Here is a 21831-nt window from a genome sequence, read left to right as displayed (position 1 = left end):
GCCTAGGCAACATACAAGACCTATCTCCATAAAAAGTAAATAATAAAAAAAAAAATAGCCGGGGGTGGTGGCATGTCTCTGTAGTCTGAGCTACTTGGGAGCCTGAGGCAAGAGGACTGCTTGAGCCAAGAAGTTCGAGGTTACAGTGAGCTATGATTCCACCACTGCACTCCAGCCTAGGCAACAGAGCAAGACCCTGTGTCAAAAAAATAAAAATTAAATTAAAATGAATAAATGATATTGAATAATCCATGAGCAGTGATGAATAATTCTTGCTAGGACAAATTATCAGACCAAATCTGGTGATTTTTTTATATTAGAAGGAGAGAGATATCAGAGCTAGCTTCCCAAGATGACCCTAAACTATTATATAAAGTTTTATTTTCTTAGCAAAATAAATTACTGAGAACTCTTGGATTCCTGAGAAACTGATATTCTTCTAGGATCAAAATATTAAGAGCTAGTTCAATTCAGTTAGACACCAGGAAACAATTTATTCCAGGCTTACAAGATGAGCAGAGGGTCATCTCAGTTAATATCCAGAGTGACAGGTGGTTCTTTAGATGTGGTTCTCGCTGGGTGGTCCAGTGTTTTTTAACCCTGACTGCACAATAGAATCCTCTGGGAAGCTTTTTAAAAATACTTATGCCTGAGCCACACCCCAGATATATAATTTTTTTAACTTCCCAGGAGATTCTAATGTTCAGCCAGAGTTGATGAACAGTCTGCCTAGGTTCATTCATTGCCCTCCATTGAAGTCCATTGAAAGCCCCAAATATCTTCAAGACTAGGGCAGTCATCAAAGCAAACTAGGCTATGAGCAACATGGGGCAGGAACCATGCTGCTTGGTCTCCTGCCTCCCCAGCACCTAGCCCAGTGCCTGTTATGTAGAGGGTTCTCAAAAATAATTTTTGATTGAAAGAATAAAGCAAACAGGAGCCAGAAAGACAGAAAGCTTTACATCCACCTGTCATCACAGCTGTCTTCTCTGCCCTACATCATGCCCCATAAGTTTTGATAACTTGGGAGTTTTCTCAAGGTTTTCTGAAAGCCTGTGCTGAAACTTTATAGATGCAGCATACTTCTGTCATCTTTTATACTTTCCTGAAAACATGTCTTAACATCTTTTACAAGAGAAGGTAGATAATAGAATTCTCAGTAACCGTAACTGTAAATGGATTTGTAATCTACCCATGATTAAAATTATTTTCATCATGAAGTAGAATTCTCATTATTGTTGCAATTTTAATATTATCAACTCCAAAGTGTCTTGGTGATTGATAATATAGACAGCGAAACCCTATATTATAGTAATTAAATTTAAAAAGAATCAGCCATCCTTATATGTCTCAGTATAGTACCTGATTATTTGAAAACAATTATCTTTGCATGTCACCTAATGCCAGACAGCACTTGGAGCTGCTCCCAGGGATTGTTCTGGGTCACAATGCTGCTGCCTAGTCTAAATACACAGATACTGTGTCTTATGTGCCACGATGAATATTTTCTCCATTAAAATACGTGACCACCACAAAAGTGAGCTCTAACCCAGAAGGAATGCAGGCCTGAATTAGGAAACCTTTGAACAAAACCTTCAGGCTGAAATGAGCATTCATCGTAGGTAAGTCTCACGGACTTTAAAGCAAGCCCGTTCTCTAGGAAACCCCAGAAACCATGAGCCTAAGAGCATGTCTGATTTTGTGGATGAGGTTTTTCTTTTCTGATCAGAGCCAGGAAGTAATCCATAATGCTTTGATTGGACTAATTGCCCTTCAAAGGAAATGTCTTTCTTCATACATTCAATTAAATAAACTATTACTATATTTCCCAATGTTGCCCCTTATTTCCCTAGTTAAGATGTTACAGGAACATTCATTTCTCCACTGCAGGAAGAGATTCCTCTGCTTCTCTTAATCTTACACTTTTTTGCAATCCTTTTTAATGACAAAACCCCCCTTTACTGAATGCTCCATCCCACCACCCTCCCCACACACATTTTGGAGAAAAAAATTAATACAAAAAATTCTTCCATACTTGGTTCATTTGCAGATTTCACCAGGCTTGCAAAAAGCACACCTGTTGTGCTGTCTGGATTTCCTTTTCTGATCATAGGCTTCTGACAAAGAGGGGGGGAAAAGAAAGATTTTTATCAAACGCTCTTCACCGGACAATGAATTTTCTTCACCATTTGAATGTATCTGTGGAATGCCTGAGTGATTCATTACAGCAGATTCTGAAGTATGACAATGGGCCGCAGAAATGACTGATGGTATCTTTTTCCTGATTTCATTTCCCTGATCCTCTTCATCCCTTGGCCTGTGTACCTCGATTAATTAGAAACCAGGGATTTTCACTCATCAGCTGATGGGTTTCATGCTCCACTCTGTCACAAATCTGCTGCCTGCACTATCTCTCTTACAGCCGGTGGCTGCTTTAAAAACTTTCCCTTCTTTTTTTTTTCTTTTTTTTTTTTTTCCTTTTTTGAAGCAGTGCTTTGTGACTACAGGTTTAGGTCTTTTAAAGATTCAGACATATTTTTTAAAAAGAGATTAAAATTAAAGTAGAGAAGATTCAAAATCTCTGATTAAGTTAATCCCTATCCAAATGATACTTGTCCAAAAATGAACTTTTTGAAGAGATAATAATATAAATGTTTCACAGCTCTCAGCAAGTTCTTTTCTCAAGATATAATAATTGAAGTATTATAAAAAGACTGAAAAATATATAATTTTTATGTGTGAGCCCCAAAGCACTTGTGTTTATTTCTCATGCGTTTGGGGGTACTCATGCTATATTTTAAAACTCAATTTCATTCAAATTCTAGTTGAATAAACCATTTAATAACAGATATCCTGAAATAAATCATTGAATCACTATTGTTTCTGGAGGAAATATTTTATAATTGAAATATGCTCTCCCTTAGGGTAGATACCAAATTAAATCACATGATGATATAATCCCCAAGGAAGCAAATCATAATTAAATAGTATTTCAAATGCAGGATACTTGATAACAAAACTCTCTAAAATCTAAAATAATGTGTGATTCAAAGGTAAAAACATAAATTATTTTTACCCAAGAAAAGTAATAGCTACCTGATACTACAGGATTATTTACTGGAGTATTTTTCTCCATATTAACTTATTATTTTATTTTATTTTTTGAGATGGAGTCTCACTCTGTCCCTAGGCTGGAGTGCAGTGGCATGATCTCAGCTCACTGCAACCTCCGCCTCCTGGGTTCAAGTGATTCTCCTGCCTCACCTCCAGACTAACAGGGACTACAGACGTGCGCCACCACACCCAGCTAATTTTTGTATTTTTAGTAGAGACGGGGTTTCACCATGTTCACCAGGATGGTCTCGATCTCTTGACCTCTTGATCTGCAAGCCTCAGCCACCCAAAGTGTTGGGATTACAGGCGTGAGCCACCGCGCCCGGCCCCCATATTAATTTATTTAAACATCAGTTTTGAAAGGAGTCAGAATTAAAAGATAATTTCTCCATTTTAAAATGCCAGACCCATCAGACATAAAGAGATAAAGTATATGTTTGATATATATCAAATGTATGTATGCTATATATGTATACTTTGTCTACTTATCATGAGGAGAAGTAATATACATTTCCATAGTTTTGCCCACAGTAAAAGATTTAGCATCAGAGATTTCATTCTGCATGTCAGTTTTTCATCAGTTTTGAAAGGCATAATAATAAGAAAAAAATAGGAGCTTGTAGAGAATACCTAACCCTTGCCATCTGAAGATCAATGTCCTTCTGTCCACACTTGCCAAGAAAAGACTGTACTCTTGATAACTATTGAATGACCAACGAGAACCCTGATCAGTTTTGAGGGTAAGATTTATCTGTCTTGACTACTCCAAAGGAAACCAGTATTCAACTTAGAAATTCTTTTATTCGGGGTTGATGGCAAAACAAAACGGACAGCAGGAAGAGCTACCATGTTTATGTTTCAGAGATGTAAGAAGGGATACACCCAACTATGCTATTAAATCTTTGCAGCACATTTATTTACATATATAGAAATCCAAATTACCACTGCCGTGGGTTACACAGCTCTAGTCAATAGTGCACCACAAAACTGAATTTTTTTCCAGGTGCAAGACTAAATTTTTCTTGTTGTTGAACTGGTCTACCACAAAGACTTATAGATTTGAAGTAAAGGGGATTTCATAGGATTCAGATCAATTTCTCTTCCTGTTGTATTTTTTAAAGCCTTAGTAAGATTGAAGAGAGACATGAGAGACGTTGGGAAAATATGCCTTCAGCTTACCTAGATGTGAAGGGAAACCGAGTACATCTTTGAAGTTATTAATATCTTTTTTTAAATCATACCTGGCTGTGAGCATTCTTTGAAGAAGAAGAAAAACAAAATTTTAACAAATTTCAAGTAAACCTCATTAGAAATTGGGAAATGGGTAAAGAAAATTGCTTAATTTTAAATAATTTCTGTTTTATGAATTAATATTTACAGTATAGTGTCATCTGTCACTTTTACCTGGCCTTTAAAATAGAATAAACCACTGTCATTATAATAGCTGGGCTTAAAATGGAGCCTATAGAATACCCTTTTCTTCAACAGTAATGCAAAAGAGCTATGAAAACAGTTGGAGAGTATTTTATTTAACAACAACACAAGTGTGCTGATAATCTGGAGTATCAGGCCCATCTGTAAATTTTCCTAATTTGCTATTTCTTTCCCTAACACCACCAATATTGTGATAATGCCACATGCTCTTGAGTACTTGCTAATGCCAGGCACAGGGACTACCAATCATGAATAGACAGGATGAGCTACATAGGCCTACAAGTCTGTAGACTATAGCATTGCTCCAATTCTAACTTTGCCCATCCCAAGATTTACATGTGACTATCAAGGAGAGGCACGAATTTAGATGGTGTGTGTATAATCTATTATATTAATTACATCTGTTAATTCCTTTCCATGGAATATTGCTTCTATCTATATTTTTTCAAAATAATTTTCATAGAATAAAACTTGCCATTTTATGCATAACCCTGAGAACCTGGAAGGTTTTCTTCTTTTCTTTTAATGTAGCCATTTAGAGATGAAGAAACTGAAGCATTCTTATTACAGCAAGTGATTTCACCGAGCTTTGTTGCCTAACAAGCAAGTGTAAAGTAAAACCAGAGATTGCTTCAAATTATGATTTCTGATCAGAATAAGAAGGCTTTGCATTCATGGAATACCAACGTACCATCCATCCAAAGTGCTTTAATGAGCATTTGTCTTATTCTTGCAATGCCTATTAAGGTGACTGAGTAGCAACATAATGGGTTCAGGTGCTGTATGAAACTACTCAGATATTAATCCGCATGGAGCAGTGTGCCAATGGAAGACAGTCTACATTTCCTGTTTGAAATATTCATTGCTTTCCTGGATTACACAGTTCACACAGGAAGTATGTACTGAATAGACACAGTGAGTGCTATATATGTTGCAGTGTTTGTAATATGACCCAAGTATGTTAACCAAAATTAGACACAATGTGTAAGAATATTAACTGTATATCTAAGGTAGGGATGGCAGTAATCATTTTCTCCTTATTTTTCTTACTCTAATGTTTTAGAAATTATATTTATAATCTTTCATTATGTTTCTATCATGCTGACAAAATATTTCCATTATTAAAAAGATCGGATTAAATAGAATATCAACTCTTGGTCTGGAATTTGAAGATTCTTTCATTTAACTATGCCTTTTCAACCTTATTTTCAAAGCTCCTCTCTAAGTATTCACTGGTGAGGGTGTAGCAGGGGTTTCTTAACCTGAGCAGAACTTTCTTCGGTTATTTCTATACTGTCAGCACCTAGAAAATATAATCCACAGTATTACATTTTGTTGAAACAAAAATAAGCACAATTCCATTTGAATCAGGCTGGTCTGTGCTCTACCTATGAATCCCTGTCTGGATTATTTACTGGAAATATGTTTCTCTCTTCATCCTGCTTACTTATTCATTCCTTTTTTAACAGTTCACTTCCAGTTAATTCCCCAATCTTCATTATTTTCCATGCTATCGTAATTCATTCTTTTAAACCTATATTTGTCAAACATTTATCCAATGGCATTCCAAGTTCTGTTAGATGAATTGCGGGCCCAAGACTTGAGGAATTTATGTTCATTCCACCCAACTTAGGGCTTTACTTGCATGGTATCATCTTGACCAATAACATTCAATACATATGTATAGGTTTTCATCCCCTATATAGATTATAAGCAACCTGAGATTAGGGAACAGGGATCTCTTCTTACCCAGCATCTCTGCGCATCTACCTCACTGCCAAGTAGAGGAAACAAATGTTCTATAAGCTTGTCTACTGATTGAATTCTCTTCTAAATTCTAAGAACATATTTAGAAGTTTATCACCTTTAAAAAATAAATTCAAACTTGGACACTGAGTATGACCTTTCTATTAATTATCATATTTACTCTCATATTTCTCTGCTATTCTCACTATAACTTAGAGAATGGGAATCTGCCTAGCATCTGGATTTTCGACCTTTGCTAACCCTCATTAATCTTTGTGATTATGTTCCTCATTTACTAGAAGCATCCAAAATTATAAACCACAATTACTACGAATATTAATTGGAAATTGAATTTTTTACTTTGTCTTCCTTTATTTGCAAGGCCTTAATAGTTTAAACACAGAATTACTTTCAGAGTGGCAACCACTTCTCAGAAAATGACTAAAAAATAGAAGAAAATAATGTTCAAGTAATCAAAAGGAACTTTCATTTTACATTTACCGATTTTTTTTTATTTCTAGTCTCAGGCTCAGATGTTAGACAAAGCTTTGTCCAAAAAAAAAGAGAAATATGCTACCATTCCAGATTGTGGTACCCATTCCCTCAAAAGTTGAAGTTTCTCTGGAGACCACCTTGTCCTGACTCAGGCAACCCAAGGATGTAATAGAGGTATAAGAAAGAGGGTGATGTTTAAAACAGCTTAGCTGTTATGAAGGACAGATGCACACTTGCTTTCATTTTTCTTTACCCCAGCCAGTGGCAAGCCATTGCTACAGCTTTTATTTCCCTTTTGTTTGGCCTGATGAGGATATTATGTTTTTCTTAAGAGATCTCTTAAGGCTGTTTCAAGGGAGAAAAAGAGTAGTGACTGAGAGATAAGCATTATAATAGAAAAAGCATTTTCCTTTATCTTTTATATTTTTCAGTATGTTTTTGAAAAATGTAAAAGAGAAGAGAATACACAAAAATTTCCCCCAGAATATAATTTTGGATCATTGTTGCATTTGATTACATATTTCTTTAACCTCTGTGTTCTTGATTGAAGAAAAAACATTCTTATATTTGTATTTTTAAAAAACGGAAGCATATGCCAAAATTTGACTCAGGTTTGACAGCAGGAGTGAAAGTATGAGTCAATTCTAAAACTGTGAGCTTCGTACATGCCGTCCATTGCAAAATTTGTCTAAATTTGAGACATTAAGCACATTTTTTTCTTGATGTTATATTAAATTCTTCTTAGTTTCCTATTCGGACCTGGATGTCACATGTTTAGATTCAGCCAGGAATGGCTGGATATGAGTAGCAGGAACTTAAGGTTGGTGTGGATAGAGGCAGAGAGTTAAATCAAGACCATTGCAGTGGGCCAGGAACCCAGAAGAGGCCCTACAGGAATGGAAACTGAGTCTGGCAGAAAACACGTAAGATCCAGGGAAGATTAACTCAGGGATCCCTAGAGTGCTACAGGACAGGTTTGAAATTGAGGAGGAACAGAGTAGACTCACAATCTGACTCTAGCCTTTACTTTTATTTGGAGTTATCTTAGACTGCATATGAAAAAATATAATTCTGTTGCAACAGAAAGAGGAAGAAGGAGGAGGAGAAAGAGGAACTGGGGGTAGAAAGGGAAAAGTGGGAAGGGGAAGGGGAAAGGGAAGGAAAATAAGTTATTGTTCTTGATGATCAATATGACAAAAAATTAGTTTCCTTGACAACAGGAGCGTCTGGTTCACAATACATTCCCCTGTGTTACATAGTGCTTGGCACGTGGTGAGCATTCAATACATGTTTATTAAACAAATAAATGAATGAATAAATAAATGAAAGAGTGTCACAGATCAGTTGGTAGCAGATGGGTAAAGACCATGCATTAAATATCTCAATCGATAAGCAGAGTACAACAGTTAATTAATGGATGGCTCAAAAGACAGGAGGCAGACATGCAGTGTCTGGAAACTTGTTGACGGGAAATAAGTCCCTAGTCATTGGTGCCTAGAAATCTGGTGCCTGGGGATTGGGTAGAGGAAGGCAGGACCTCAGTCCTAAAGGAAACCTGGATACCTAGGTGGGCATTAGAAAGGAATCTACATAACAGCAACCAAAGCAGAAATCTGGCCTGGGGCTTTGAAGCAAGATGGGAACGTTGTTTTCAAAGGTAACAACGGGTTAGGGACAGTTTCAGAAGGAGGACTCAAGTAAAGTCTGTTCCTCCTGGTTCAGATCAAAGTCAGTTCTGGGATCTGGGGGCAACTGGCAAGTAATCGCAACATGATTCAAATTTGGGGGCAGAAGCAAAAATCCAGATTGTGTTCACAATCCTTTCCCCCCAAGTTAGCAGGTTTTTCCGTTTGTTTAGCAATTTCTTTGATCTTTAAAAAGGTTTGATTAGGGAAAAGTCACATCTGGGTAAGGGAGAAGGTGACTTACAGGTAAGAGAAAGGACTGGGGGAATTCTAAGAGGCATCCCAGATAGATGATGCAAAAGTAATTGTGGGCCATTAAAAAAATAGCAAAAACCGCAATTACTTTTTCACCAGCCTAGCTTCTATTACGTAACCTCTCCACATTCACATTTATCACAAGTGAATGAAATAAATTAACTTACTCAACCAGAGGTATATCATACAAAACAAAATGTTCTTCTCCAGAGTGCCTTGAAATAGGGAGATTTCCCAGTGTTTTACTACAGCATTTACTGAATTGAGATTATGTTTTTTATTTAATTAATGTTTATTATTAAATTGTACAAGCCCATAATAAAGTATTTAAGCAGTGTAGAAATAAAAGTAAATGTGGTCTTCCCCATTTATCCAGTACCATCCATAAGAATGTTAGAACACATCTTATATACATATAGTTTTAGAAATATTCTACATATATGGAAATGTATTTATGTTCATACTTTTCTTACACAAATGGAATCATGACACACTAAAAGTTTTGCAATTTGTTTTTTGCAAATAATATTTCTTAAACTTCTTTCTATGAAAGCATGTATACATCTATAGAGCTACCCTGTATTATCCATTAGGCTGCATATTTCATTTTTATGCATACGATATCGCAATGAGAATTTTTAAACATATTATCTATGTCCACTTATGTGAATATGCCTGTAAGACAGATTTCTAAAAGTGAAATTGCTGGGCCAAAAGGAAATAGACTCCTATTCATGGGTACCATAAAAAATGAATAGCATTTTTGCTTCTATTTACTCAATAAAATGACAAAATATATTATTTTGTAATACGTATAAATGTGTTAATGCTTTTTAAAGTAGTCACTCTACTTATAGTATTAAAACAGGCAGTACCATAGCTAATTAATAAATTTGACTTCTTTACTAAGGTAACATACATTATGATATATACTTTGAATGCCACCTCACAACTGCAGAAAATAACAGAGGAAAAAATAGACACTAGTAAAGTAACATCTACTCTTGAGAAAAAATTTATTTACAGTTGAAAGTGGTAATCAGCTTTGAAGGTTAATGCTCTTAGAGGAAAACAATTGCCTTCACTCTTTTTAAGTCTATAAAAGTCTCTCCTTTTCTCTGTCTTTCTTAAAGGGTGGATGTGAGGCCAAATCCAAGATACAAGATGGAAGAAATCTTGTTCCAGAATGGAGGAGGGACAAAGGGAGTGGAAAATAACTTGAGTAACTAAATCCAATTCCTTTGCAAATGTGGGGTCTCTAAGCTCTTACACTTGGCTTCAGTCAAGCCAAGGAGAGGTAGCCCCAGCTCTGTTTCAATACAGTCCTGTCTCTGAATGAGTCACACAAATAATGATGCTTGGTTAAAAAAGAGACTTCCCTATTTTTCCCCAGCATGGAAAAGATGGTGCCATCATCTTGGGAGTTCAGGAAGTTTCTGAATTCAAGGAACAACAAAAGTTTCCTTGATAGTGTACAGCAGCAATCTCGAACGTGGTGACAGTAACTCAAAGCAGCCATAGAAAACAAGTAGAAGTGAAGAACTGTCCCATGGAACCCCAATGTTGAGATCCTAAGCTGGGCCTGGTGCTGCACAGTTCACAGTGCTGACAAAAGCAGGAAGTTGGAGGGATGGATTTCAAAGACCTGCCAGGAGCACACTGCCCTGGGATACCGGGAGCAGGCGAAGGGGAGAGAGAGGGTTTAGGCTTCTAGCACTCGCACTGGTAGTGAGAAACTATTGGCTTTGTTGTGATTCGTGAAAAACGTACCTATAACTTTCTCTAACTAGGCTGGGGGTTGGGGAAACGAGCCTTAGATGCACTATGCATAAATATTATATTTTCATCACACATGCATATACTGCAAAATCTTTGACAACCATGGTTTTGAGAATTCACATATGAAAAATCCAAACTTTTAATATATAATGATTCAGGGGTGTGTTCTTAAGTAAGTGAATACAACGATATTGCCCCTCCCTCTTCTCTCCCCAGTATACCACATGGTGGACATGAGTGCCAGGGCAGATAAAAGAGAATCTATTTCAATGATCAGAGGCCTAGGGTCCAAAATACTGTGTTCTTAAACACTATATTCATGTATTAAAAAATATTGAATTTTGTGAAAGAAGAGAAAATGGGATACAAAAAAAAATTACTATTATCCAAAATTAAATCCATCATTAAGAGACAAAACCTGCCACCAGTGAACATGATCAGTCTGGTTCAAATAAGAGATTGATTACTAATAATTAAAAATATATCTCCATAATAGATTTTCACTTTGGTTTCTCTGAAGCATTAGTTTTGTTTCCAATCTGAATATTTCATTATGACATCTTACACCAGGGCTTCCCTGATTCTATTCCTTAGGATTTATTCTTTGTCATATAGGCTTTAGAAACTAGAACCTTAGTGAAACTGAGGTCCCTTTGATCTTTCATAGTCCTCACCTTACCTTTTCTTTCCACCTTGGGTTTCACCATCTGAGTAGTTTCAGACAACCCACCAATCAACCAGAAACAAGTTCAAATATAATTGTGACAAATGCAAGGTTTGGAAACCCTCCTGGTAATTGACATTGAAAGAGACTTAAAGCTTCTTACAGAATCAAGACTATTGTAATGCAGCATGTATTGGAATACCAACTCCATAACTGTCCACTTTAATTCAGAATTGCGGAGTCCACTGCACATTCTGAATTACTTTTAATACAAATATGTTTTTACCTACTATGACAAAACTTACTTGATAATAAGTTCTCCAGCTTGCACAATATGGTGAAGAAATCCCAGAACTTGCTCAACAGTTTTCAACTCATCTGGATAAAACATAACTTTCTGCATTTCAGCATGTGACCTCTATAAAAGGAAATGGTGCTTTATCTCTAGTGTGACTGCTGCATGAACATTCTCCTGCACCCAGGTAGAGCTCATCATCCTTTACTGTGAATAGACAAGGCTCCCTCCTATTCTCACATTTTCAAAAGCATGTAAAATCTGTTTCAAGTGTTCATTTTAATGACATCCCAGTTAAAAATGATAGACAAATCATCCCATGTTATTCCAGTGGTTCCTTTTATTTATTAACTCCTGTTTGTTCAGAGGCTACAAAGCACTATTTTTGTATACAGAAATGTTCTTTTTCTCTACATACCGATATGTAGTTTGCTCCTGATTTTTCATTTTAAATTAGCCATTAGTAGAACATTTCCAGAATCTGAAATTTCATGAACTCTATATCTTGGCCTTTTTTCTTTGAAGATACAGATAAGCTTATTAAGGGAGGCTTTGTGGGGACAGGGCAAATTTTGCAGACAGAAAGGGGTCCTGTTCTGTATCTCTCTAGTAGAGTGAACCTGAATGGGAAATGTGATTTGTACTTAAGATAAGTTTTACCGTCCCCCCACCCCCCATTCTTTAGGTGCTTGTTCATAAAAAGTGAAACACCCAGAATTCTTCCAGTAAAGTATCTGTCTTGTTTGAAGCCTGTCTGAGAAGGTGCATCACTAGGAATGCTTCACAGGCTTTGTTATGATACAATTGCATTTTTAACACACCCCTGTGCGTAAAGGTCTCTGCTTCATTGAGTGTCTGGGCTCCATACTGGGACAGGTCAACAACATCCCTGAAGTCCTGAACCAGGTATAGTTTGATATACTAATACTATAGAGAAACAGGACATTTCCTTTGCTGGCACTGGGTAGAAAACATCAGCTTGTTTTCTTTAACCGTTGTCTTATTTATTTCACAGCCAGTCTCAGAAAATGGGCCAGCTCCTTACTACTCCCACACAATGTAAGAGCTTGTTTCCAAAGAGCAGAGAAAATGGACTAAGATCCACAGGAGGGATGACAGATGGATTCTGTCGCATTGCCAGAGACATGAAATTGCAGGTGACACCTGATATATGATAATAAAGAGCACCCAGCCAGTAATCAGCCCTTGGCCTTTATTTTTGTGATGTCATCAGCATGCAGGTGGCTTACCTGAGATTCTGAACAAAATACTGAGCATTGTCAAGGGGCTCACGTGGGCAACTTTTATCTCCCCATCTGTGTGATCTCCAGTGTGATGAGTTTGGACTACTGCCATTTCCAACTCTATTTTGGTTTACAAAAAGTTATCAGAAAGTTGTCTGTTTATTCTGCTCTATTCTTTGTCTTAAAAAATCTAAAGCCAATAAGAAAGTTCAACTGTGCAGTTAATTATAATATTGATACCTTTAGGACTAAATTTGCATGATTTGTAATGTAGTCAATAAGAAATATGGAATGTAAAGGATATCCATTTAACATTAATCTGAATTTAGATGATACTCAGGTTATAAATGTCTGACTGTGTGTATTGTATTTTATAAATAAAATATACACATTATATAATCGGTGGCATATTAAAAATATGTCTGAGGAAGTGGTGCTCTTCCTGCTATATTTGGGAAGTAGGATTGTTAACCTATTATTTATTTCTACTTGGTTCAGCTACCTTTTTTAAAAAAATACAAGAAGTTCATTTAACTTGAGTCCTCATAATATAACAACCATACAAATGGAAAAAAATAGATTTAGAAATAAAATCAACCTCATGCAATAGAATTATGCCATTAATTATAAACAGTTTGCTGAAGAGCTAGATCTCCTAAGATGACTAGGATGACCAGGGGCACTTAAAGAGCCAGGCACAGGTGCTATGTATCTGAGGACCTTTTGCTGGTTTGAGGTTCATGAACCCTAGCTGGGTGGTTTATTTTACTATTGATAATTCATCCAATAAGGAAAGGAGGGTGTAGAGGCAATAAGTACTCTAGTTTGCATAACTGTAAATATTAGGACCAAAATTAAACTCAGGACTCACTGATTTCAAAACAGTATTTAAGCAGTACATCATATTGCCCATAAATAATGTATACATAGAACAAGAGTGGTTTTCAAATGTTGTTATAATTCCTTCTCTCTAAAATATGAGTGATCCCCTAGTCAGGGGCATTAAAGGGAACGTGTGGTCATTGTCCTTTCCTTCCATTATCACCCTGCACTTTCATCACCCACTGCTTGTTTTCTGTGCCCAGGCCAGTCCATATCCTACATTGATCTGGTCAGTTCCTTCCATCAGTGATGATTCACTGGTAGTCAAGAAATCTTAACTCTCTACTAGCAATTGCTCCAGGTCCCATAGGTATTATAAAGATTTATCATGAAATTATTGTTTAGCGGTAATTACACTGTTTGTTGTTTTAGTGTTTTATTTTATTTTGAGGGGATGCTACTGAATAGACTGGTAGAAAGATTGGAACATGAGGTGTTCCACAATTTCCAAGTGTGACATTTACAAAGCTGCTGGCCCACTGTATGTCTGTGTGTGTGTGCATGTGTTTCTGTGTGTGGAGGGTTTTATAAAATGCATGTGTAATACAGATGACTTTAATTTTTAGCAATAAAAGAATGACTTCTAGGCTGAGAACTGCATGAGAAAATGTTCACTAACTTAAACAAAATCTCTAGTTACTTTTTGTTTTATAGGATTAAACTTCTTAATTGATTAAAACAACTTATTTTTTAAAGAATTTAACCATTTCATGCACCCCCCATACACACATAAAACAAAAAGGAAATACAATTTTAAATATGAATTTTCTATATTAAGTTTAATAACTTTATAGCTGTCTTGGACATTATATGCTAATATTTAACGTGAGATAATTTCAACAATTTTTTAGATGCTAAAATTGTGTCGTATTACAGATAATATGTAATACTTGAAATAGTTTTTGTCAGTTTGTTTTACTTTGGCCAATCATTACATGGGGTCCAGCACTCTGATATATTTTTGTTGTTTTTATTTGTTTATATGTTTACATAAATAACAACAAATTTGGAAATTTCAGTAGTGAGAAAAATTCAACAGATTTTTTTCAGAAGATAGTAAACAGAAATGTCTAATACAATAAGAGCAATGAGAAAAATTCACTAGTAATATACAAATAGCATTTTAGTTATTGCTTTTTTCCTTCAGTAGAAGCAATATTCTCTACTGCATTTAATTTATATTCCCTATTAATTCTTTTTTGTTAAAAAGTATGGCATAGAGATATTGAATACAATGTGAAACTTGTAGGATTCCATAATTGCCCCCATGGTGCATTTGGAGATATAAACCAATAGCAAATTTTCAGATGAATTTTTAATGTCTACACATACCACAGTGGCTCATTATCCTCCATGTTAGAAATGATGCTTTTTGCATATCTCAATGTTCTTTTTTCCCAAAGTCTAACTTTAACCCATAAAAAACACAGTCATAAGAAACAATGCATGAAACGTGTGCATCAAATGATACAGTATTAAACAAATCACAGATGATCCATGCTGTGTATTGTGAAGAAATCCAAATTTCCTAAAATTCACGTAAGTACTATTCAGCCTAGAAATTACCAAATATATAGAGTAGGAGTTAGTTCACCTACAGAAATAATTATTGTGGTGTATGGTTGGGCAAAGAGAATACAGATTTTCAAGCAGATTAAAGGAGTTAAATTTTGAGAACTTCTAAATGTCTAATTGTAAACAGTTCATTCTGCCCCGAGTGACATGATTATATCTACAAATATGACTAGCAGATTTTCATCAAAGTCCCAGAAATTCTTCCATAATGCCTGTTGGAATACAGCATGATGTAATGTTGGCTAAGCATGAGATATGATTTTCTATCTATGGAACTTTCACAAGTGGACTCTTAAGAGCATATTATATCACTTCCTAATGATATTTCTTATCAGTTTGGTAAGTCATGCAATAGTCTCTAAAATAAAAATCAATACTCTTCATGCAGACTGCCTTGATTCTGATTTAGCACAGTCCCAAATGAGTGAGAACTAAGCTCATAGGTGAGATTGTGTTTGGCTTAACTACAAATACGTTCTCTACTCTAGCTTTCATCACATATGTCTCCTATTAAGTTTCACAACTGTTGCCCAGTGTGAAGTTTGTGAAACTACACACTGATCAGATCCTCTATTGAGTGCGTATTAGTATATGCCTAAATTATTTCAAACATTTTAGTGATTATATTTTAAATCAATCATTGAAATCAGTGAATAAAATAGAAATAGATGAGAGTATATTTACTTAATTTGGACATTTGACTGCTCTAAACAACAGAGCCCCAACTTTCCAAAAGATAATACATAAACTAAAAATTAAAATACAGATAGAATAAAAAACTTTAGAAAAATCTTTGAGAAAAACAAATGGGCATACTTTTGATTTAAAAATTGAAGCTTGATTTATAACTTTTTTATTTTTATTTTTTTTGAGATGGAGTCTCGCTGTGTTGCCCAGGCTGGAGTGCAGTGGCGCGATCTCGGTGCACTGCAAGCTCCGCCTCCCGGGTTCACGCCATTCTCCTGCCTCAGCCTCCCGAGTAGCTGGGACTGCAGGCGCCTGCCACCACGCCCAGCCAATTTTTTTTTTTTTTTTTTTTTTTTAATTTTTGGTAGAGACGTGGTTTCACCATGTTAGCCAGGATGGTCTTGATCTCCTGACCTCGTGTGCTGGGATTACTGGCGTGAGCCACCACGCCCGGCTTATAACTTTATTTTTAAATTAATATTTGGAAATACATTTCTGCTGGAGTACTGAACCTAGAAAATAAGCAGTGAAATACTTCTAGAAAAAGATAAAAAATATATTACATGATCTTATTTTACCTTATTCATTTTATATTTGTGTGTAATACCAAAATTATGTAAAATATCTTATTTCCCACATTAAAACTATGTGAATCTTTCTGCCTCTTATTAACATAACCATATATCTCTTTGTTCTGCAGATGACCCCTAAAAATCTACATCCTCTATAAATCCATCTAGATTGATCAGAAAGAGATTAATGATTTTTACTGGACCCAATTTATCTCAACCTCGAAGTTTAAGCTCTACTCGTCTTATTCTTCAACCCCCAGCAAAAAATTTGCAATTGACTTCTTTCCAACTTGCAGATGACCAGAATATCCTGTGAATAATTCTATTGCCCCTGGATGCATCTGTGCAACATTCTTATTCTGTTTTATACAGTAGTCCCCTTATCCACAGCTTCTCTGTCCATGGTTTCAGCTACCTGTGGTAGACTGTGATCTGAAAATACTAAATAAAAATGTTCAGAAAGGAATAATTTATAAGTTTTAAATTGGGTGCCATTCTGATATTATTATAGTTGTTTTGGCTTATTATTATTATTATTATTAATCTCTCCCTGTGCCTGATTTATAAACTAAACTTTATCATAGGTATGTATGTACAGGAAAAACACAGTACATATAGGGTTCAATACTATCTGTGGTTTCAGGCATCTACTGGGGGTCTTGGAATGTATCCTTCATAAACAATGAGAGACCACTGCAAATCTTTTGTTTTTCTGTATCACTGTAAATTTATTCAGATTCTAAACCATTGGAAGATATGAATCCTCAGACATTATAGCTACAGCATCATGTAATAAAACTCCATCCATTTATTCATAAAACATTGAGCACCTCTTATGTATCAGAAATTGATCAAGAAGTTTGAAATACAAAAAATAAATGAGACATAGTGCCTGCCCTTAAGATGTTTACTTTAATAGTACCAGAGGGAAATATGTGCACACCTATGTATTATCTTTCATTAGATAATGCTGCAGTTATAAAAAATCCCCAAATCTCAGGATCCTACTTTGTCTCTCACATTAAATATTGACTGTATTGGCTATGAATTGGCCATGGCTTTACCCAACATACCTTTTTCATTCCAGGATTGAGACTGAAGGACAAGGCTCCACTTGAGACATGTCATTTTTGTAACATAACGGGAGGGGGGAAAAAGGCTTTTAATGCTTCTTTGTGACACATGTAACCTCCACTCAAATTTCATTAACCAAAGCAAGCCATGTGGCCAAAGCTGATAACAACAGAGTAAGAAACCCACCCCATAGAAAGGCACTGAAGGTTGTGGGGCAAGAGGTAAGCATGAAGAATTAATTCTCTCACAGGGAGGAGATTTTAAAAAATGGAAATAAAAACATAACTAATTATAAATAGAAAACAAGGTGAGCAAATATAAACTGTGGTCTGAATAACCGCAATGGGGTCATCCAAATACAGCGTTTGGTGGTAATGAAGGCGGGGGTAAGTGGTACTTGAGCTGGGTCTTGCAAGTTCAGTAGGAGTTTGTCAGGGTGATAAAATGGGAATGGTATTCTAGACAGAAGATAAAGATAAGCATTTGCAAAGACATAAAGAAAGGAGAGAGTCCATTTTGTTCAGGCAATGGTGGGCTGTTTAACACAGTTGTGACATTAGATTGTGATAATAGTGGTCTGAGGTTAAATGCAATCTAAGAAACTTTGACCTTATATGCTAAGAATAGAACCTCCTTATGGAGGTTGATTTTTGGCAGCAGACTGTCCCTATATAACCAATTTTGGCCAAGTCAATTAATTAATGGCCTAGGATCTCAGATTCTTAATTTATAAAGTGGAATTTAGGGGCCAAATTACATGTCAGTTTTTTTCCGGCCCTTATGTTTTATAACTCTATAGTCTTTATTATCCAATAGAGATGATTTTCATACTTAATGAAAATATTTCAAGATTTCATTTCAAGATTTGCATTTCCTAAAATTTCAAAGTTAAAGGAAAAATTTTCTCCTTTCTCATATAAGGGAGATATAATAATTACTCGATAACTACTGACATGTCCTGATGTATGGTTAGAAGTGCAAAATATAAAAAACAGATTTCAGAATAATTATATTTAGTACCCTACTAAGTCATTTTAAAACAAAATATAGCAGTGAAAAAAATTTATTTAACCCAAATTTTCTCAGATTAATGACTTGGGTTTTTCAGTGTTTATTTTCTACATTGTAAAATCTTCTATTTTTTAAATTCTAAATGGTGAGTATATTTACTAGATATTTATTTACTATAAGTGAGATATAAGTGAAAACATTGAATTAGGTAAGATAATTCAAGATTGACTAGACTGTATTGAAGTAACAATCTTCAAAATAGAAGTGTGTTTTTTTTGTTTTTGTTTGTTTGTTTGTTTTGAGACGGAGTCTCGCTCTGTCACCCAGGCTGGAGTGCAGTGGTGTAATCTCGGCTCACTGCAAGCTCTGCCTCCCGGGTTCATGCCATTCTCCTGCCTCAGCCTCCCTAGTAGCTGGGACCACAGGCACGCACCACCACGCCTGGCTAATTTTTTTGTATTTTTAGTAGAGATGGGGTTTCACTGTGTTAGCCAGGATGGTCTTGATCTCCTGACCTTATGATCTGCCCACCTCAGCCTCCCAAAGTGCTAGGATTACAGGCATGAGCCACCGTGCCTGGCCATAGGTGGTTTATATATCAAATACTTATTTTTAGCTTACCCAAAGACTATTTCTAGTCCAGGTAGTATTCAACAGCAGACATACACATGGGTTGGTTCAGCATTTTAGGTGGCTTTAAATTTCCAACACCTCTTATCAACACACATTTCACTATCATATTCACAGAGTGAAGCATAAACTAGAGTGTGGAATATTAGCAATTTAATGCTTCTATCCAGAAGTGATATATGGCATTTCCACCAACCATCACATCTACCCACATTTCATTGCCAAAAGAAGTCACAAGGCCTCCCCTTGCTTCAAGAAGAGGGGGATGTGCTGTGTTTCCACCTTGCCTAAATTTAGGGAAAAAAAATCAGATTTCTGCTAGAGAATAGCACCCATACTTACCATCTAATATAAAGTAATCAAAAAATTAACATTTGTTTACTATCTACCATGGGCCAGAACTATGTTAGAATCTTTCTCGTTTGTTAACTTAGTAGACGCTCACAAAATATTTTTGATATATTATAGTATCTCCATCTTTCAAAAGCAAGCAAATAAACAAACAAGCAGCAAAAAATGAAACCAATACCCCAAACCCATCCCAAAGAGACAGGAGGAATTTAACTTAGGGATTTTTATTACAAGACCTGTGTTATTTGTATAGAATCATGTTGCCTTTTTATAAATAATAAATGACCAACTATTATTCTTGTTTATCACCTAAAAAGTCAAGTAGCAATTGTGTCTTGCAGTTATAATTTTCTTCTCTTGAGACCATGGTTAAGAAAAGCATTTTATTAAAGTAATTAAATACCACAGATCATCTGATTCACATGTAATTGAGGAAATCTCCATATGTCATTCTAACTTTTTGAGTGTTCTGAATCTGCTTTTTCAGAAGTTATAAACATGAGACTCACCGGCTACAGATTTATCCTTTTTTGTGTGTTTCATCCATCAATGGCCATAGGAATTAAAAATGGAGCCCAGTTCAGCATAAAATGTGAATCTAGTTACACGAACCTTTTAAAAAACTCAATGATAAGTAAAGTGTATTCATACCCATTGAATATCTTATCACAGTGTTTCAATGAGGTAGGATGATGGTCTTGCAAGAGAGATTATTCAACATGGTCTATAGATTTTATTTTTAAGTTGAAAAAGTAACCTGCAATATGGCAAGGATAATGGTTTCTATACACTCTTAAAGGCAGTCAATAGTTCTATAAAAAGGCCATGGAATACATGCCCCTTTCTTCCCAAAATGACTATTATAATTGTTTTTTAAAAACCTGAAGTGACAATGGATTTAGTTTGCATATATTAATGTTCAACCAAATTGTCTATTTTGGATATTAAAAAATCAGGATAGGATTTGTGCATATGAAACAAGTTCTTTCTGTGTTGTTGAAATTATTGAATAAGTTCTGCTGACTATACCTACTTTTCTCTGCATCAGCATACGTCTAGGAGATGTAAAGAAGCAAAGATGATACAAAATTCTTCTCACAGAGTAAAAATACAATTTATTTTAAAACTTTAGAAGATAACCTCTCTCAAATTAAAAATTTACTAAAATTTAGGATTTGTAATTGTGTTTCATCAGCATTGATCTTACAGATATGTTGTCAATAAATATCTTGTAAACAAAATATACTCTTGTGATGCATAATTATTGATATCCAAAATCATGAAAGAGATCAAAACAGACAAATAATTTTTAGGATAGCAAATATTCATAAGGAAATTTAATAATTTTTTAAATTGTTAAATTTAAAAAATTTGTTAAATTAAAAAAATTAATTGTTAAATTGACTGACCAGGTTTAGATAACATTAGCAATTCACAAGTTCAATATTTGATGGAATGCACAGTATGTAGACTATTTCCACAATTAAATCAAGATATTAAGCTTCTCATCAAAGGCTACGAAAGATTAATTCATTATAATAACACAAAATTAAAAGATTTAATCATGTCATTTCAACAGAAAACATTATTCAAAAGAAACTAACATATACTAAAAGTTTCTTAACTGTTTTCTTTGAATCACTGGATTTCCTATATTTGTATAACTTATTGTGTGCTTAATAGTTACCAGGCATGATTTCTAATCTTTCCAAAAACTCTGGAAGATAATCATTATTATCCTCGCTTATAGATACTATTTAACTGAGACTGAAAAACATAAACTATTATGCCCAAGATTGATGGTGGTACAGAGATCCAAACCTTCTTCTGAGTGATTCTAATTCAGGGTTTTTCTGAAACATCAGATAATGGCTTCCTGATCACCCAAGACATGTAGCCAATCACTTGAGACATAGTATAGAGCACTTCTTTTTAGTTCTGTTTTTCTCTCTAGAAATCTCTTGCATATATGTATCCTCTTTTATCTATTGACATTAATTCTGACCTAATTTAGACACTTGTCATATTTTGCTTCAACTTAATTTATTGTCATCATACATATATCAAATGTTTAACAATTTATACTGTGTTGTGTACTGAGGGTAAAATATAATAAGGCGTTTTTTCAAAAATGGCCTAAAATTCTTTGATACTCCTTCAATTAAGAAGTGCAGTCTGTGTCCCTTCTCCTTGAATTCAGGCTCTGTAACTGCTTGGCCAACAGGATATGATAGAAGTGACTCTGTGCCTGTGTAACCCCAGGATGTAAGGAACTGAGAGCTTCTACTTCCTGTCTGATGTGAGAAAGCCCAGGTCACATGGAGAGGCCATGACAGTT

The 21831-nt window shown here is 35.2% G+C and overlaps 1 long non-coding RNA gene across 2 annotated transcripts; it reads left to right on the top strand.

Annotated features, from left to right (window-relative positions):
* The first annotated feature begins 1441 nt into the window (after positions 1 to 1441).
* LOC107976406 (uncharacterized) lies at positions 1442 to 16907 on the top strand. 2 transcript variants are annotated; one of them, XR_010159645.1, is made up of 5 exons: positions 1442 to 1622; positions 9863 to 11654; positions 12153 to 12373; positions 12483 to 12624; positions 16556 to 16907. It is a non-coding gene; the product is annotated as an uncharacterized LOC107976406 (long non-coding RNA). The 2 variants fall into 2 exon arrangements; XR_001720358.3 differs by lacking the exon at positions 16556 to 16907 and having other exon boundaries at positions 12483 to 12667.
* Positions 16908 to 21831: the final 4924 nt, after the last annotated feature.

Source organism: Pan troglodytes, chromosome 7, assembly GCF_028858775.2.
Source record: "Pan troglodytes isolate AG18354 chromosome 7, NHGRI_mPanTro3-v2.0_pri, whole genome shotgun sequence".
Lineage (NCBI taxonomy): Eukaryota > Metazoa > Chordata > Mammalia > Primates > Hominidae > Pan > Pan troglodytes.
This window is presented reverse-complemented; position numbering and strand designations above follow the sequence as displayed.